This window comes from Vidua chalybeata, chromosome 5 (assembly GCF_026979565.1).
Source record: "Vidua chalybeata isolate OUT-0048 chromosome 5, bVidCha1 merged haplotype, whole genome shotgun sequence".
Lineage (NCBI taxonomy): Eukaryota > Metazoa > Chordata > Aves > Passeriformes > Viduidae > Vidua > Vidua chalybeata.
The window spans coordinates 63,165,721-63,186,305 of record NC_071534.1 but is presented as its reverse complement, the minus strand read 5'-3'; the positions used below and the strand labels follow the sequence as shown (position 1 = coordinate 63,186,305).

At 34.6% G+C, this 20,585-nt stretch overlaps 1 protein-coding gene across 1 annotated transcript in view; it reads left to right on the top strand.

The window, feature by feature from the left end:
* The window catches only part of PCLO (piccolo presynaptic cytomatrix protein), a 311,393-nt gene that overhangs the window by 154,114 nt on the left and 136,694 nt on the right, over positions 1-20,585 (top strand). The gene's annotated exons all lie outside the window — the stretch shown is intronic.

Genomic DNA, 20,585 nt, shown 5'->3' with positions numbered 1-20,585 from the left:
GAAATAGGCAAATATAATGTTTAAAGTAATAAATACTGGATATAAATTTATACAGTGGAACCAAGTAGGCTCAGAAGAAAGACAGAGGGGCACATAACCATGAGCAAATTTTGGCCTGCTTCAGCTCTGTTTTGCTTCAGATCTTCATCTCCTCTCAAGCCACAGATTGCTGTAGTTAGCATGAATAAGAGGGTAAAAGTTGGAATTGTCTGTGGAATTGTCTGACAGGAATAAAAAAGAGAATTTCTTTCACATGTTCTCCTAATAATTCTGGCTTCCTGCATTTTATTCTGTCTACAATTTAATGAGTATCTTTGACCGAAGCTCTGAAATCTATACTGATAAAATAAAGGTACATTCTCCAAAAGGAGCAGAAGAACAATGTCTATAAAATCTTTGTTAGAAAGAAAGTGCTATCTGTGTTTTATTAGCAAGTTGTTTGGTGCAGTAAAAGCTGAACAACAGGTCAAATTAGCTGATGTAAATTATCTGCTGTACTGTGCTTTTGTGCAAAAGGAGCCAGTCATGGATTTGGACTGGTTTTCCCTCTGGGATTTGATTTGTACTTAGGACAGAGCTTCCTACTGAGTTTCTCCTGAAGAAGGCTAATTAGTTTATAGTAATTCCTAACTTATTTTTTGTATATGACATACTAAAAAATTCAAAACTCTACATTATTCCCTTAGGAAAAATATGAAAAAAATATTTGCTGAGCTAGATATACCCCATATAATCACCCCAAAAAATAAGTTACAAAAGGATGACATGAAGGTAGCCCAGTAATCTTTGTACTAGATGTGTTTGTGTTTGTAATACTCTTCACAGCATTATTATCTTCATAAATTCATACCAGATCTCTGAAGGTTTGCTTCTTATCTGTAGAAATACTGGCTAGACAAGATCTTCTTGTGCTATCAGTGTTTCAAAATGCAGTGTATGCTAATAGCATCTAACTATTTGTTTGCTTGTTTATTAGTTTTTAAATTAATAAGGCTTGCCTATATTAGAACTATAGTTTTGTTCTGAGGCTCAAAATCCTTCTAATCAGGCATTGCTTTTCTGAGACAGTGATTTCATATTAAAAATAATTTGCTAAGATAGACACATGGTTTGCATATTATTCCTGCAAGATCAAATTTCATTATTAAATATTAAGAAAAATATTCCCTTCTGCTGCGCTTCTTTACATTCTTACTCCAACACAATATTATTGCTAAGCTAATTCTTTTTCAAAGATGATTTTTAAATGGAACTTTTCTTTCTATCTGCCAGCTGGAAGTGAATATCTTAGGTCAATATGGTCACTGTCAAACAGGAAAGCAGTTTTAAGTGTATCAAACAGGGACTTGTCCCTAGGCTTTACTCTTTAATAATTCAATTTGCAATTTAAAGTATGAAGAAATGACTCATAGCATTTTTTGATTGATATAGGAAATACAATTGCTTTGGAAAGCAGAATTTCAATTCAGAGCAATGTTCCAAAATTTCAATGATACAGATGCTACAGGTAAAGAAGAAAAAAAAGAAAAGAAAGCAAAACATGAATATTGCTGAGTAGGCAATAGCAGAAGTGAAAATGGTCCAGTGTAGCAGTAGATGGTCAGAAATAATATGACTTAAAAATATCAAGTGCTTGCAGGAAAGGTAGTAGTGTTTTGGGAAATACTGACAAGTGCTGCCTGTGTAGGATATGTGTTGCAGTTTTTCTACCCTGCTCAGTGGCTGGTGAGACTTCAGCTTTAGTACTAAATGCAATTTAGGTCAGCACCACTGAAGAGTTAGAGGATGAGATGTTTCAAAGCTGAGCATAAGAGAAAGGATAGAAGATTTAGACAATGTTGGTTAGCTGTCTGAAGGATCTGGCTGTGTAGATCTAGAAAGAAGACCAAAGCTGGACAAGAGTCTTTCACTGTGTTAAACATTATTTTAAAAAGGACAAATATTATCCACTCTTTACATCCAGTAGAGACACAGGATGGATTATCTCAATCTGTGGCCTGGGATATTTAGTAGATATGAACTTTACAATAGCACAGATGCCTTAGAACTGATATATTTTAGTGAAATTGTGTTACATCTGAATATTGGGAATATTATAAAGTGTTAGATAGCTTACATGACTGATTTCCTTTCCAAGTCAAGAATATCTTGAGCACTATGAGTAATAGAATTATGTTTAAAAATTAAATTTTAAAATTAAATACAACTTTCTTTAGTATTTATGACTCTTCTGACACAGTATCATGCACATCTTTGCTGTTAATTTGTATCAATGCAGCATTTGCCACAGAGTGCTGAGTAAACAAACCACTCAAACATATATGGCCCTTTCTATGATATGGGTGACTGCAGTGATGCAGTATTCATTTAAAAGATGGGAAGCTGAGACAGGCATAATCAAATAGCCTAAATGTCCCCTGTTTTGTTCCTTCCACCCCTTAGCTGAAGTGGCATTTACTCCCTATTTTAGTTTTCTCCATCCATTTCTCTTCTGAAACCTGGAAGTCTCTTGTCTTCCTTGGCTAACACAGCATAGCCTAAGCTATGAAGGATTGGAAATAACATGTTTAACATTAGATATTGGTGGTGAAAAATCCCATCTGATCTGGTCACTGTATATTCCTGTTATAATCTGCAGGCAGAAGTATTCCAAGGGAACAGTAGTTAATCCACTTATTTTATAGTTTTATTTTAGAATAAGATAAATCCCACTCATTTCTCAAATGACTACAGTAAGGTTCTAGATGACTGAGACAGGTTTTGGTCCCATGGTCACTCAAAAAGCCTGTCTTCTGATTCTTCTGTGTTCTTATTTCCTGTTTTTTCTCTCAAAACAGCGAATTTCTTAATTATGTACTCGTTTCCTTTTATCAATTCTGCACAGAAAAAGTTATGATTAAGTTAAAGTTAGGTTTATAAATTGTTTTCTAGGTGCTAAAGCTCAATTAAAGAAAAATATTTAAATAATATTAATTTAAAATACTTTTCATTTAATTCACTGAAACATCATTATAAAAAGTCTTTCCACTATTTTGTGGTCTCTTCAGTATGCTTTTAAGATGAATGGCTGCTGATAGGGCATCATAGTGCAGACAAACTTCTTATTTACAGGACAAGGATGGCTCTGCTGACACCAACTCAATTTCAGAAGTTATCCTGTCAACAGTTCTCAAAGCTCACTTGGAGAGAGCAAGTTTTTCATTTGTGCTTATCTTCTCAGTTCAATTTCTCAAAATAACTTTCAATTTTCTTACCAAGAAGTAGCTGAACTCTGGTAAAAAAAAGTGATTTACCTGCTGCCATGTTCAGCTGAGGGAGTGGAATCCATAATGGCATGGTAAGTGCTTGCAGTCCCTGCATTTAAAATGAAGATATGAGAGAGGAATTAACAGTAACCAGGTTGGTTAGTGCTGTGCTGCCTAAGTCAACTCTTTAGAATCTCCAAATAAGTAAGTCTAACACAGGATATGGCTTAGACATCTCTGTGAAATTTTGATGCAGAGCCTAGAATTTCTCCCTTGGTGTGAGACTGCAGAGGAAGCCTGCCTTTTGGCTCTCCTTCAGAACTTCATGCATTTTGTACATCATGAATTCAGGTCTTAGTTCAATTTCTGTTCACATTCTCCATCTGTCCATATCTTCCCTCTAATCTCCTTGCTAAACCCTTCTTCTGTTTCCCAGCTGGTCTTTCTCAGACACTCTCTCTCTCATCCAATCAAAGTGGTTCCTATCAAAATACAGCTTTGATTATCTCACCTTAGTCACTTTGCAAGCTGTTTGCTGATGCCAAATCCAGCTCAAGCATTGAATGTGCTGGTGCTCTTACACTGCCTGGCAAGCCTTTTCCCTGGGGCATTATGGCCAAACAGGCTAAATGGGCCAGCCATTAACTAAGAGTAAAGGCAGGGTTTGAAATTTAATAACTAGTATGGAGGAAGGTCTGAAGGAGGATTATATGCTGAGGATTTCTTTAGTGTGTGTGTGGGATGAGAAGTTTAACAGGTTTGATTTCTCTAAGTCTGGATAACTCCTTGATTTAGACAGTCAGCAGTTGCCAGAGGTGAAAAGATAGTCAGGAAGGGTGATGGATGGAGTGAATCAGAAGGAGAGTTACCCACCTAAAATTTAAGTTTTATGTGGGGAAGATTGTTTCAAGACTGAGTCCTTATATTCAGCTGCTGTGTAGCATTATTAAAACATGATGGCATAAGACTCAGGAAGTCATAAGGTAGTTTGGAGATTATATTTACTTCATTTGTTTCTGGAGTACATTTTCTGTAACCTCCTTCATAGCTGTGTTTTGATGTATATATACAATGTAAGAGGGCAACAGTGAAATAAAATTATGCTTCTTGTCTCAATTGACTTGAGAAGCAATTACTGTCCTTTTTTTAGAAATTTTACTGTCTGGGTTAATCACTTACATCATATTGATGCTTCTTTTATGATTCCTAAGTTACAACCAACAGCATCAATATCATGGTCTTCTAGGAAGAATGGAATGGGAGAAGTCAGTTTGTGCTTTGCCCATTTGATCAGCCACACCATAGTATAGAGAATTTTATTGTAATGCCTTCAGATATTTCTTCTGACAGTAAAAGCAATTCTTGTGACAGTGGTAGTGTAGGCTGCTCTGAGTCCTTATGTTCTTACAGCCTGTTTGATCATTGCTTGTCTGACGAATGATAGTCTAGGAAAAGGAACACATCCATCTCTTTTCTTCCTGTTTCTTCATCATCTGGCCCAAAAACTCATGATGGAAAACAAGAAGTTTTGACAATGTTAGAGAAGTAGCGTTTTTACCATATGTGTACACACACACACACACACATACATATATGTCAAAAAGCAAATGGCTTTTCTGGAGGGTATTTTTATCTCAGATAGTCTGCAGTTATGGGACATAGATGCTTTAATTTAATTAAAATAAATATTGACGTCCCTAATCTTTCACTCCTTACACAGTGTCATAGCAGTACATCCATTAAGATGTTAGTGTCTGTATAATATTTTGAAAACATTTCCTCTCTCAACTCCTCAGTCATCACAGATCACAAAAAAATCAAAAAAGGTTGGAAAGTTTCTGTGGAGGTCATACAGCCCACCTTGACCTCAAAGGTAGGTTTAATTTCTAAGTTAGATCAGATGTCTACAGGACTTGCCAAGTTGAATTTTGAAAATATCTATGGATGGAGATTTTACTGTCCCTCTGTGCAATCTGTTCTGCGAATTCACTGCTCTCATGTCAAAGAGTGCTTCACTTCCCTTGTGTAACTTGTGCCTTTTCTCCTTCATTGTGCATCCCTTAGAAGATTCTGTCTTCTCAGTACTGCTTCATTTTAGAGTTGAAAACAGCAATTAGGTGTTTTTTTCAAGCTCAGTTCCCTTAACCTCTCTTCTTTGAACAGACACTCTCCCTCAAGCCCTGACCGTCTTACTGGGCCTACATTGGGATCACTAAATGACAATTTTAATGGTTTGTGTGGATATAAAACAGGATAGGAAGCGTTGGGAGATTCTCTCATCTGAGTCCTTCTCTTCCAGTTAACATTATTGTTCTCATTAGCTCGAGTGCAGACGCACTTGATCTCCTGTGCTGCTTCACTTCAGAAACAAATTATATTTCCTAAAGCATTTCCTATGCAGCTTTATAAAGTAATACACAGTACAGTTCAGGAAGCACTAGCCTATGCCCCCCCATTAAGCTCTCAAGCCCTGTAATTAGGTTAGAGAAATTTTGGAAATTGCTGGGTTTGGTGTTTTGGGTTGTTGGGGTTTTTTTCCACTAGAACTTCCTCCAATTTTCTAGATTTTTTTTATACACTTAAGTTTTAAGAAATCATTGTTATAAAAAAAAAAATCCTGTTTTTTTTTTTTTTTTGGGGTGCATGTAGTTCATAGGTGATATATACATTCTAATGTCTGTCGTCATTATATATAGAAAATCTTTTATAAATGTATTTTAGATTTTTTAACTCATAGATTAGAAAATGTCTCTTTCCTTCCTATATTATGAGTAACTAGACTTGAAAAAAAAAATCCCCAAAATCTAGTGATAGTATTCTGTAAAACCTCTCTCTGAAACACTTCTTCAGAAAATATGACATAAAAATATTTCTGTGTTTTGTACAAATATAATGAGAAGCTACAATTGAAGGATAAGTGATATAGCATTGCCGAAACACTTGTAAGTTACATCAGAATCCCAAATTCTACTTGGCACTCATTAATGCAATTTTATTTTGGAATTTCTTAGAACATGACTTTTACTATCTTAATGTTGTAATATTTTGCTCTATTTGGGAAGATTAAAAAAATGCTTACAGCATTGCTGCTGAACCCTTTGTGACCTATTATAATGAATCTATGATGCTCAGATCTAAGTATTTCCCTTGACTTTTGAAACCATAGAGGCTTGTGCTTGTATTGTAGAATCACTAATCTGATGGCTCATATAAAATTCTCTGAAGTTACTGATACACTCTGTTAATTCAGTCAGCTGGGGATCATGCATTTCCACGAGGAAATTAATTTTTTTTTCTTTGAATTGGTAATTCCACTATTTCAAATATGAGGAACTTTTTGCACTTCCTTTAAAACAGAATTTCTGAGTTCTGATTATTATAAAAAATGGAACCCCTAAATAGACAGAATGTGGGGAGCAGGAAGGAAGGCTATTCATTTAAATGACTGAAATGTTACTGCTGGAAATTTTATAGTAGAAACTAACCTTTAAATCTGAATTATATATTGAAGTAGTTCAAAGTTTGCACAGGAAGAAAGAAAGGAGTTTTGTACAGTAGAGAAAAAAAATACAGTGATAATTTTTTGAGAGAAAGAAAAAAAAAGGACCAGGCCATTTTCAAGCTGAAAAAATAGGTAATGATTCTCTTGAAACACATTTTTTCCTATGTCATTTAAAAGAAAAAAGAAAAAAACAAACAAACAAACAAAAAAAACCAAACCAAACCAAACAAAAAAAAAAAACAATACCACACCAAATCAAAACCAGACAACCATGTTGTTTTTTTTTTTTTTTTTCTTTTTCCCTCTACTACCAATTCCTAATGTAAATATTTTTAAAACAACAACAAAAAGAATGTTTTTATTAATAGAAAAGGATTTTCTGTCTGAGTTGTTCTGGACGTATGGACAATGCAGTCAATAAAGTAAATGGTGGAATGGGGAAAGTGAAAGACAGTGATAATCAGCTCCATTTACTTCAAAGTCCAAAAGGAGTTCAATATGTAGAAAAATTCTGAATGTGTCCATTGAGCTAGAGATTTCAGTAGAGTAGATGAGACTCTGGAAGTCTCATTTTTGCATCAAATTTTTAAATCTGTTTTTATTTTAGTAATTTCAATGTGTATCTTAACCATGTTGATATGCTATATTACATAGACCAATTAGTAATGAATTAAGAAATAAGGCGAATCAAGAAAGGTGTCCTACTCACAAAAAGTAGCAATTTGAAATAAAGTATGTTTTAACCTCATTGTCCTAAACATGTTGTAATTATATAATTGGGAAAAACATGTAAATGTTTTCAGTTATTTCTGTGTCTTTCTGATCCTTATTTCTGAAAGTCTTTGTCATCAGTTGTGAGTTTTCTGCTGAAAGTATAGGATTACCAATAATTTAGTATTAAATTTCAAAGCATTTTTAAAAAAGCATATTAAAAATATTTTTCCTGCAGTTCAGGATATTCAACATGTAAACACTGTTTGGAAAACTAGTGGCCAACTGAAAAAGGTCAAATTTAAATTTGTGCTTTATGATTTCTCCTGAGCTGGTTTTACAGAAGGAAGAATAGCTTTAAGAACAAGTTGAAGGTTTTCAAGTGTTCTGGTTTTTTACCATGCAGTTCAACAACTGGAAATCAGTTTCATTAAAATAGAATCTGGAACACAATTTCAGATCCAAATCCACCTAATACAGCCTTTTCTCCATGATATTGACTAAGTCATATATTTTCAGTAAAAAATGAGATCGTCAACTGATACAAAGTGATTTAATGTTCTTTAGGAAGAGAGCAGAGCAGATAAAGAAAAATGTTTCATTGTGAATTCAGTACTTAGTGTTTATGTGTAAAATGATGTTCAAGCAACACGGTAAGGAATTGCACAATAACACACAGAGCTCTTAGATGATGCATTCTGAGGTAAATGCCATCAGTGCCTCACCATTCAAGACAATCTTCATCACTATTCAGCAGCCTCATTCCTGGCTGCTAGGAGTACAGCAAGGTACTAGAATGATTGTGGTGCTTTCAGAAGAGGAATCTAAAGATTAAATTATTTCATATTTTCTGATGAAATACAAACAGCTGGTGCTGTAAGTTTTATGAGTTCTGTAATGTTTATAGAAAGGCTCTTTTGTTTATAGTCTTATCAAAGATCTATAGACATCAATACTGTCATCTGAAAATGGAGTAAAACCATATAGATACCTGACTTAATGACTTAGAAATTATATAACAGCAATGTTCATCATGAAAGATGACTTGATGTACACTATCCTAGTCTTTCCAAGGCTCTAAAATCAGTGCATGATTGATGCTAAACAATATTTTTTGTCAGTCTTAGCTCGCAGGCAAATAAAGACATGCTGATAAAGCTGAGACCCTTTAAACATTAACTTTTTTGCAGGATCAAATATTTCAGCTAAGAGATGTCGCTTTGCTTGAATAACATACAATATTTATATTTTAAATAATACCAAATTAATACAAAAATTATTCAGAATTTGCAAATATTAAATAGAAATATTTTTTTAAATTTTCTTAATTAGATCTAGGTGCTCCTAAACTGCTAATAATCAGGATGCCAAGAAAATCAGATTTTACTCAAAATGAGACAAACTGAAACAAAATCTCTGCACCCACTGATTTTATATAGGCGAACTAATGACCAAAAATCAGACACTGTCTAACATCCAGTTATTTAGTGTTTCAAGTAGGCATGTCTCATCTCTATAGTGGTACTAAACATGCCATTATGGCCTGTTACTGGAGGGTGACTTTCTGCATTAAACTGTTTAATGTTTGTGCTTCTTGTCTTTACATCCTAGCTAAAGTTTTTAGTGATAGCATTATGCAATGAATGTTTAGAAGAACCATTTTCATGGATAGCCATTTTTTCTTGTTTTTTAACTAAATACTAACTAATAAGTATTCTTGTCATGTTTATCCTGATACTCTACAGCCCACACTTGTTCTTGTTTTGTGTAATACTGTTTTGTTAAAATTTTATTGTCCTGGAACTGTGTCTCCAGAAACATTTTCTTCTGACATCCTCACTGGCTAAAAACCATTAGTCACTCCTGCCTTTTTCAGTCATTGGGAGCACATCTCTGGCAAATCACACTCACAACAGTTCTGCTCTCAACCCATAAATACTGCCATTTCTTATCTGTAAGGGGATGTATGACCACTCTGTGCCTTGGGCTGCTATAGGTCCCAATGAGCATCAAACTATTTGAGACTTCAGAACAATCATTTCATTTTCTGTAAACACCTCTGGACCCAAAAAATAACAAATGACATGCTGGCAAAGCCTGATACTTTGTGAACATAAGATGTCACTAATATATTCAGTAGCCATTAGTTTTCAATGGTTTGAACTAATTTTTAAGCTCTTGCTCTTCCACACTGGTCTAGAATGTACATTTGGATGATTACAAATATTTCAGGGTTTCATTAATTTTCTTTTCTTTGTAAATTCTGTGTTTGCTAGAAATTTTAAAACAGTGAATAAAACATACAGAAAAGAACAGAGAAGGGAACTAACCCAAATCTGTCATTATCCTGTGGACATCTTTAAATTATTATTTCCTGTGATTCTGTAATAAGAAATGTCATATTGCATGTTTAGGGTGATTGATATAGTCCATATGCATATAATCAAGCAGAGCTATTTTTTATCTGGATTTTTTTTACCTATGGCAGTAGTGGACAAAGAATGTTTTGGAACAGGAATAGGAGATCTGAAAATTAGGGGGAAGAAAAGAGCCTTTTTCCTTTTGTACATGCAGTGAATATATATCCTGGATTCCAGGCCAACTATAAGAATATTCATTTTTCTTTTGTGTCTTGAAATATTACTCTTGCATTAAATTCTGTTTTTCCTTTTCTTTCTTCTTTTTTTTTTTTTTTTTTTGTTACATATGTAGGTTTAGAAACTGTAAATGGCACATTTTTTTTTATTTTAACTTCTGATTTTTCTGCTGCCTAACCTTAATTTTTAGCTTCATTAGTGTTTAAAAGTAGTCTTTGCCAACTTTCTGTCTTCCTGTCCTGCTTGTCACAATAAGCAGAAATGGGAAGAGGAAGGTCATGATTCTAAAATAGCATAATTGCTATTAAAATAGTAGGAAGAAAATTCATTAAAGGTTACTGCTTTCTTCTTCCTCAGCCCTACACATTTGCATTAAATATCATATTGCATGCAAGGTTGTCATCTGATGCAATTTATCCAGGAGTGGAATACTTCCTCCTCTGAAAATTAATGTAGATTACAGTGCTAGTAATAGAAATTATATTTAATAATTAGTAAAATAATAAAATATAAATATTATCTCCAAAGAGGAGAAAGGGGATGTTCTAAAAACTCAGTTTTATTCAGTTGAGCTAATCAAGACCAAACTGAGTTCCTTGTCTGGATTTCTTTGGTAAAGAGATGGAGTGGATGTCCAATCTAGTTTTAAATACAGATGATTAAGCATTTGCCACTTCTCTGTCCCAGCTGCATGGATTAAATCTGGCGTAGTATCCACAGAGAGTAGAATACATATAAAAATAAACAAACAAACAAAAAATCCCAAGCACAAAGTAAACACTGAGAAAATGGTTTCATATATTTTAAAATATTATTTGGGAAAAAAAAAAAAAAAGAAAGGTAATCTGTTTCATTTTGGTATCTGTTTAAACAGATAAAAGCTGGTTTTCTTCCATGAGAAGATGCTCTGTTTTGTATCATTATAGCAGATTTCTGTATGTGTTTATTCAAGTGTTAATGCGTTCTTTAAAAAGTTGGCTTTTTGAAGGTTAGGGGTGGGTTGGGAGGAGAGGTTAATTTGATTTTGTTTGATTTGTGTCACTTGGAAATGGATTTGTATCAAACTGGAAATGCCATTTTTATATGAGAATAAGAATAGGAATATGGAGTTTTGTGTGGTCTGGCTAGTGCATGTTCTCGCTGTAGAAAAAGTGTAATGGAAAATCCGGACATACTGTGAGTAGTTTTCACACCTCCTAAGTTTAGCCATCTGTGGCAGATGATCTACTCTGTTTGTTGTCAGGTTCAACTACATTTCTTTAAAAGGTGTGAAGGTTACGCCTGCCCTGGGATCAGCTGAGCGTATTTTAGGGGGAATTTTTATGCTTCAGAAAATGAGGGATGGAGGGAGAGGGAAAAGTTTCAGGCAGAAGGAAGTTTAAGGGAGACACTGAGAAACTGCAGAGAAGAGAGAGAAAAATACTTGCAATATGAACGGAAGGAGAAATCAACTTGTCCAGTTGAGGCAGAGGGGCTTATTCAGAGTCTACTGCAAGACCTGATAGCTGGTGAGTTCTTGGAATGGGTTGAAGCCTGGAAGAGAAGTATCAGCAATCAAGGAGAGTTCCCCAAACTTCTTTTAGTTTCTATTCTATTCTATTCTATTCTATTCTATTCTATTCTATTCTATTCTATTCTATTCTATTCTAAACAGTGTGTAATATTGGGACCATGGTATATAGTACCAGAGCTGAGTAAGAAATGTGCTTTCCACCAACAGAATGTGTTGTATTGGTAATTTTAAGACAGTTTTGGAAAAAGGAGGGGGAATTCAATGCAGACCATTCTGCAGGTGCACAGCAGTATAGATGAAGCCAGGGCTCAGCAGAAAGGACAAAAGAAGATTTTGCTGTGATGGCTGTAGAAAGGCCTGAATTAGACAGGTGGGCACTTGGTGAGTTTGTCTGATCTGTGCCTTACAGCAGCAGCTACATGGCCATTGTTCCCCAGCATGAACCACATTTTAGAGAAAGTGGTTAATCAGGGCTCTGCTTACTCTGCCACCTTTAATCTTAGACTGGGGAAGTAAAGCATCATGAGTACAGAATAAAGTAAATATTGCCTGAATGATCAAACTGAGCCAAACCCAGAACCTTTGATTGCTGAGGAGAGGTGTAATTTCTGAATTGAAAAGGTGGCGAGATTCCTAGAAAAAAAAACAAAATTATTAAAACTCTGCTTCAAGCAGATATTGCATGAGAAGCCAAAAGCAGGAGTTGAAACTGCTCCTGCTGTGGTGACTGGGAATGACCTCCTGTCCTGAGATATTTAGTGGTGGGTTGTGTGTTACATGTGGCTGTTTCCACGGTTGTCAGGAGAAACAGGTGTGATTATAGAGTGAGCTGAAGAAAAATGGCACTTTCTTGCAGTTGAGTAGTCTGGAGGACTAGCTCAGATTAACTCTGCACATGATGATGCCTGTGCTTGGGCAGATGAATCCTCACTCTTGTGAAGAAACAAGGGCTGTGGCACAGCATGTGGTGTCTTGTCAGCTCCCATCCTGTGGAGGAAGTCTGTAGTGAAGAAGAGGCAGAAAAAGCCAAGATTTTCTCACACCGTTTTTGTTTGGTTTTGTTTGTTTTTTTTTTTTCCATCGCTATGCAGCAAGACTGATATTTCCTTTCTTTCAAAGATAAAGGGAGAGTTCATTTTGATTGTTTCAGTATTTTTTAGTTTTTTTTTTTTTTTTTTAATTGTTGCCAAAAGTTTGCAAAGTAGCCTGATATCTGTTGAAAACAGATGGTGCTAATTCAGCATATGGATATCATACTGATAAGTATAAACTGTTCTGAATTTTTCTCACAAGTATTTTCTGGCCAGGATTCTCAGTTAGATTGCAAAGGAAAAGAATTAAAGTATATTGTCATTTACTGTGAAAATATTCTTTATAATCCTGTGAAATTTTCCATAGATGAGATCTGAGTTTCAAATAAAATGTATTACCCTGACTGAGGCGTATGACACATAATGATTTGTGTGTTACATGATGGGAAATGGTGTATTATTTATTTTTATTAGTGAATGAGCCCATGCTAAGGCTATTTCATTACATGCAGAAAGATTTATTCCAAGGATTTTGTTATTTGAAGATAAAGTTGACTGATGCCTTTCTCTATTGCCACAAGTAGCTTTGCAATCAACAAATCCCAGAACTAACAGTTAATATTTTGGTACAATATCCTTTAATATAGCTTGTTTCAATTACCAGTGGCAGAATCACATTGCCTCTGTATTGAAACACATTACTAAGGTACAGTTCTTATCAGTTAGTTAAATCCAGAAATGGGATGTGTTGGAGACAGGGCTCATCATGTGCAAACAATATCTATATCTTAATCTATCACAGGCATCAGATTGTCCATCCACATCATAGAACTTTTGATAACTTTTGATAATCTTTTGGCAGAGAAGTTCAGAGTATTTTTGGTTCTGTATTATGTACAATTCTTTTTAAACTGTCAGTGAAACACCAGAGGGGAGAAAAAGAAGTGATGAATGATTAAGAAACACTAATTATGTTGTAGTGTAATATACAATGTTGTACATAGTCACCATGAATCTACAGGCTTTGACTTAATCTTGTTAAGTATCTACCTCAGAGGAATTCTAGTTCTGCCATTTTTACTTCTCCATATAGTGAATCTTCCTCTTGTTCAAGTTATTGTTATTCAATACATAGACTCCTACATGGACTCTTTGTCCTCTGTTTTGTCATTTATATAATAATCTTTTGGGCTGTCAAAGAAAAATATGCTTAACAATTCACCTCTTCAGAAACTTTCCTGAGTCATGTGGAAGATGATGTATAGAAAAATGCAAAAATCCATTCATTTTGTTCCTTTTTTATTTTAAACAAAAATTGCATATCTTCTTAAAAGTAATTAGCAAATGAGGAAAGATTTTAATTCACAGAAAAAGGGACTTGTTTTAAATTCTTTATCAGTCTTTGGCCCTGGAGTAGGGCTGTAGTACTGGAGCTCTCAGAGTATGAGCTGGAGTTGATACTGAAAACACAGTAGTGAAACAAGGGTAGAATAGTATTTTCTTTCTGTAAAGTCCCTCAATAATTTTTAGTTTACTGATATATAAATAAAATACTTGAGAATATTTAACATATCTTAGTACAAAGCATATAAAGACAAGCATTTAGGAAGCATCAGTAGATATTGCCTATATAGCAGCTGTATATTTCCTGCAATGTTTTCAAGGCTTTCATAGCAAAGTATGAAAATTGTATTTGTCATTCAGAAAATGAATTCTGACCATGTTCCTCTGGTTGGAGGACAGGCTTTCCGCCTTCTCCTCTCCGTTCCCCCTTTCCCTTCCTTTTCCTTATTTTTCCTTCTCTTCTTTCTCAGAGATTGAATAATGGGAAAAACATTGAGCCCATTTGGTAAAGAGATTCCAATGCAGAAGCAGTACTCAACTCTGACAATTTGACTCTTTCTACTGGCTTGACAGATGCCCATTGTCTGAATCAATCTGCCAGATGTTTTTCTCCATTGCAAAGTAACTGAAATACCTGTAATTCTGTATACATTTAATATAATTAAACAGTGAATCTCTCACATAAAGTGCTATCCCAGTACATCTTGCAAAGACAAGTAATATGGTTGCAAAGATAAATAGAAAAGGATTGCAGATGGGGAAAATTAGGAATAAAAAAGAAAATAATGAGTTTTGAAGGTAATGTTACTGTGAGTTAACTAGAAATGTTTCCCTTTTACATAACGGTTAAGCTATGAAAGAAAAAAAATTACAAAAAGTGGTGAATTGTACTTAGGCAACTGGGGAAAAGGACTGTTTTCAGTGAGCAGGGAAAGCAAACAGCGTAGATATGATCTGTAGAGGTAAGATAAGGGAATTAAAATGTAAGCTTGTGAATAATGTGTATGTTGTCTAAAATCCTTTGAATGCACATACATGGAATGTTGTTCCAATTACACTATTTAAATCAAAGTTTCAAAACAATGGATTTCATTTTTTCTTGTGAACTTATTTTTCAGTTATGTATTACTGCTGATTTAAATTGCTCTTTCTAATTTTTAGAAATTGAGAAGGGAATTGCCCCATTACTCTTTATAGGCAAATTTGTCAATCCTGTTCCAAATGAATCCCAAATCAGTCTGTGTAAATCTGTTTTCTGTGCAAACAACTGGGAACAACTATTACGTCTGCTCTCATAAAGTAGATGAAATGTAGATTTAGATCCCTTTGAAAATCACAGTTTAAGGGCCACATCTGTCTGTAGTTTGCATATCAAATTTCCTTTGAATTTCTTCCTTCTCCCCTCATGATCAAAAGAAGCATATGGGCTTTTATGTGTTTAACTGAGGATAGAAGTTGGTATCTCACATCACGTCAGCTGTTAGGAAGTGCACTGTGTTGTCTCCCTTGCATTTGAAGTGAAAATGGCAATTTCAAACAATTTCACAGAGAAAATGAAGGAGTAAAGGGATGGAAAGTACAAAAGTGTTTATCTGAGGAATGAATAACTCTGACTGACATGAAGGAAAGCAAAAAAACTAAAAAATTCTTATTGTTTTGGAATAGACTATTTCTAAAAATTGTATATTGATGTTAACAGAAAAGAAATTTATCTTTAGAGGCCTCCAAAGAAGTGGGGAAAAAAAAAAAAAAAAGTGAGAGAAAATCAGACTGACTGGCATCTCAGTGCTGCTGTGTAGTGATGTAGAAACTAGTTTTCTGCCTGACTGCTCATTCCCCAGAGCAACATACTTGCAGAAAAAAAAGGGCAAGACTTACAATGAAGGAAAGCTCTAGTATATTACTCATGAAGCAGGGTATTTCACTCCCCGATACAAGGCCAAATTCAGCTCATCAAATTAGTCTTGCACTACCCTTGCCAGCAATGGCACACAAGCCAAGGCAATATTGGTTGTATGATAAGTTTTTACTATGGGTTAGAATTTGTTCAGAGCATGTATTACTCCAGTCTCAGCACTGCTGATGACACCAGCTTTTATTAAATACATGTTTCTATATATTTTCCTTACCATACACAACTCATCTGCTTCCCTTAACCTGATGGCTTCATTTGAGGTTCCCACCTTCTGTGGTTCTTCCTGCTATAGAAGTGTCCCTATGTCAGCCTTAGCCAGTGGGGAGAAGCTTCTCAGTATTCTTGCTCTAACATTTGTTAACCAGGGGTTAACAAAGGTGGTGCCTTCTCATCAGCAGTTACCACATAATAGATATTAAGTCCAGAAGTGTCCATAAAAACCTACATGAGAAAATTTCTTTGCACAGCACAAGTTACAAAACATTGTTCAGGACCTCTGCACCTATAGGAAGATGTAGTTAAGGATTCCATACTTAAATAAAGTAATCTAATACTAGTTTTAATATCATTAGGAGTTGGGTCTCATTTGCAAGCAATTTTAAAGATACTGTTAAATTACTGAGAAATCTTTAATGAACGATAACAGATTTTCATGGATTCTTTGCAGTAAATTACATGTTTAAAATAATGAATTGTCAAAATGTCTGACTTTTCTGATGCATTTCTAACAATGAAGACCACATGCTGTAATACTGAGTAACACATTCCAACTCTTTATAAGTAGAACAGCTGTCTTACATTTGCAATTTTAACTGTGCATTTTGGCGCTTTGGAGGGGTTGCATTCGGGAAGGTTTTTGTTACATGAGAAATCCAAGATGTGAGAGCTGGAAAGTGAGCTACAGCACAGGCTTCACCTTAACAATCTGCATTGGTCCCAACCCTAGGTGATTTTTTTTCTGAATGGAAGAGTAATTTCTATCCCTCCACTACCTGACATCTTATCCAGTGGAAACAGTTTATTTCCAGTAATTTCATTAACACATCAGCATCCATCTCTCAACTTGATGCTAGTCATAAGTTTTCTGTGACAGTTTATTGCCTGCATGGTCCTTGTTTTAAGACAAAAAATATTGTTTGCATAGTTTTTCTAGTAGAAGGAAAAACCAGAATACAGCCAACTTTCTGCTGACATTTCAAGTCTGTTGCAAATTAGCGTCAAATGTTTCAAGGAACCTAGCCCTACAGAAAGTGAGTTTTTGTTCCTCTGCAGTATAGAGCAGGATTTTCACCATGCTGTTGAGTCTTCTGGGGATTGTGGCAGTGGAAAAGCCTTATTTATAATCCACTTTACCTTTGCTTTTCACAGCACCACAGGCTGTAGTAATCTGACATCACTGTGTCTATTTTATAGCCTTGTGATGACAAACTAATAAGATGCTGTCATCACAACTGTAATTGGCTTCTGCAAATGCATATATATGTAGACATATTGTAGATATATATATATATAAGTGCAGGTATGTTTTGTCAGCTCTAAAGAGGGCCAAAGAAGATGAAGATTGTGTGGTGATCACAGAAAATTTTAAAAGAGGAATGAATAAAAAGGATTACATTTTTACTAGTAAAATTCAAAACATGCAAGAATTATGGAAGAATTGTATACTCAAGTGTCAAAGCTGAGCTTCTGAGCAAATGAAACTAATATCCGAACATGGCTACCTGAATGGAGAGCAGCATATCATGTTCAAAAACTCAATTGTGAAGAGGACAAGAAAGATTGCATAGCTAGGATCAAACACAGTGTTTAGAGGTAGAAATTCATCACAGGTATCCTGAGCCATTCAGTCCCCCAGAGTAAGCTATCTCTTTAAAACAGATAAAAAGCAGCAGAACATATTAGTATTTCCTAGTAATTGACTGATTCTTGTAGCGGGTCAGAGTCTTGCTGGCTTTGTCAACAATGACATCAAATTAAAAGAGACAAAAATAGGTAGAAAAAGGTATTTTTAGAAAGATTCACAAGGAACAGGATGGTCATTGCAAAAGAGTTATTCCAAAGTTTTAACACAATTTAACACAGTTCACAAGCCTTTGTCCAGATGACCTCTATAAATTCCAACTCACGTCAAGACTAATGTGTATTGGCAAGGCAGAAAAGCAAGATTTTGCTAAATCTGTTTGCATGCAAGCTTCAGCTCAGTCTTTGGGCTTCCTTACTGTGATGTTATCTTGTCACTGAACTGCAAGACTGAGAAGATTTCCTCCTATGTTTATTTCAAAACTTTTTTAGGCTTGAGGAGTGGTGTTGGAAGAGAAAGATTGTTCCTCAGTTCTTTAGTTTGTCGTATTGCGGAGAACTTCTCTGTAGCTTTATGAGCTTAGGCCTTATTTTAACAAGGTCAGTTTTGCCTCAGAAGCATATCTGATTACCATTAAGTCCACCCTGAAGGGATATTCCAGACTAGTGTAAAATTATACAAGAGTCAGCAATAAAGTAATAACATTTATATGAGCATGATCGTAAAACAAAAAACCAGAATAATTTACTTTTCGTTTTTGGAAGTTACGCTCAAAATTTAGACTGATGGTTTGCTAAACAAAATTTTTTTAAAAAAAATTAGTGAGGATGCTAATAGTTAGCTAGAAGTGATCTGACTAGAATTAAGATGGAAAACATGGTAAAATATAGTAGAAAACTTCATTGTTTATTCAGTCAGAGAGCTTCTAAGATCACCTGTCTGACATCTAACTTAACCTTTAACCAGTGATTGTAAGGTCTAAAAATGCCTGCTTGTATTTGATAGGTTTATGTGGCTCCAGAGTGGTCTCATGAAGATTTCTGCCCCATCTTTCCTTTGGGTACTTAAAATGTAAAGTGAGCATACATTATAAATGTGAGACAATGACCAAAATACAGAGATAGGACTAGACAACACAAATACTCCTTTCCACTCACAATTCTTTTTGATAAAGAGATTAGAATTTGGCTAGAACAGCCCTAGCTTGCCTTTTTCTTCCCGATGCTATTTAACAAAGTCAGTAGAAATGCAAAAACTAAAAACAGCCACATTAAAGTTATCTTTTATCGCAGTTTATCGCAGTTAAACTTCCCTTCAATATACTAAGACAGTTCCCAGGCAGCATGCTAACAGAAGTGATGATGGAAATATCCAGGAACAAGAAAAATGCACACATTTTATCGCAGTAATAATTTTCTTTTTCTTGTCCCAGTATAAATCTCAAGTAAAAGTAATTAAGGCTTCCTTTTGTGAGAATAGTAGCTAAAAACTAGAGGTATCAATATGTTTTCAAAAGCAAGTGTAACATCTTCCTATAATATCTGTTAGTCTAAGTTTCTTCATATACAGAGAGATCTAAAAACAATTTTTTTTGTTAAAACTCATAGTACACTGAGACACATAAAACACATAGACACTGAGATTTATGCATCAGTTACTTAACTATTATCTAAAATTATTAATTCCATAAAGTATTGTAGACCTTTTAATGACTATTTTATTAATAGTGCTTCCCAATACCAGTGACCATCTGTGACTGCTTCACCATCTGTGATCCCTATTTCAGTTCAGGAGGGGGAGCTAACAGTGGTTACATTGATTTTGCAATATAAAACATTAGCCAACTAGACCTACTGTAGATGATTAAATTGTCTTTGCATGTAAGTGCACACTGAGCAAGATAAAATTAGCTCCTTTGATTTGTTGGCACAACATGGATTTGTGAAATGGACACAGGAAGCTGAAAAGATTAAATTGCTTTTATTGAAATCTGAAATGTGCAAAAGTTGATGGAATTTAGATGAAGAGAATAAAAGAACTTAAATGGCGCTTGAAAAGGTGGTGAATGTTTCCTTAAAGATCCGTGGCAAAGGATGTGTTGATTATAATTTTTTAAAGCTAGGTAACAGAGGACCAGCAAAAGGGAATTGTCAATACTTCTTAAAAACTTGTACAGTTTGTTGATGCCATATTAAAATAAACTGAGAAAATACTGAATTATAAACTCCTACTTAAAATTAATATTATTTATAACTTATCTGAATGAAGTAGCATTTATTTCAAAAGAAATTACATTTTAAACTAAAAATATTAATCCTTGCAGAAATGCTGTCCTGATCTGCAGAGGCAGGAGAGTTATTTTGATCAATATTGGTTTTATTCTTCTCTTATTAAATGAGCTAAAATGTTTCCATATGTTGGTAATAACATATCTGCATTCTGTAATGGCTGAGCTGATTTTTCTTTTGTTTCAGTGTTCTTTAGGTGTAGATCAACCTCTTTTCCTTTGCTAAGGCAAGATTTGTAAGAAGCTTTTAGGGAGATAGGAGATAGGATTTCAAAATCATTCAGGTCCTGCTTCTTAATCTGTATACATTGCTTGGGAGCCTAAATGTTAAAACTAAAACAAAAATATATTAAAAAACATTTGTGATTTAGGATGCAAATTTAATTGCATCTAACCAGTTGCATTGTCTACTTCCCTAGCTGATGAAGAGAGATTGGCACCTCAAAAAAAATTAATTATCAGCCTAAGGTAGATAGTTCTACATCAGGATGAATCACTCTTCTACCGTTAACTGTGGGGAAGTCTGGACATCTGGATGGAATTAAATTGCTATAATTTTATACTGCTTAATTTTTTTTTTTTTAAAGTTTTAAACTGTAGCTTCCTAACTGGAACAAATTTAATTTATGAAAGTCTCCA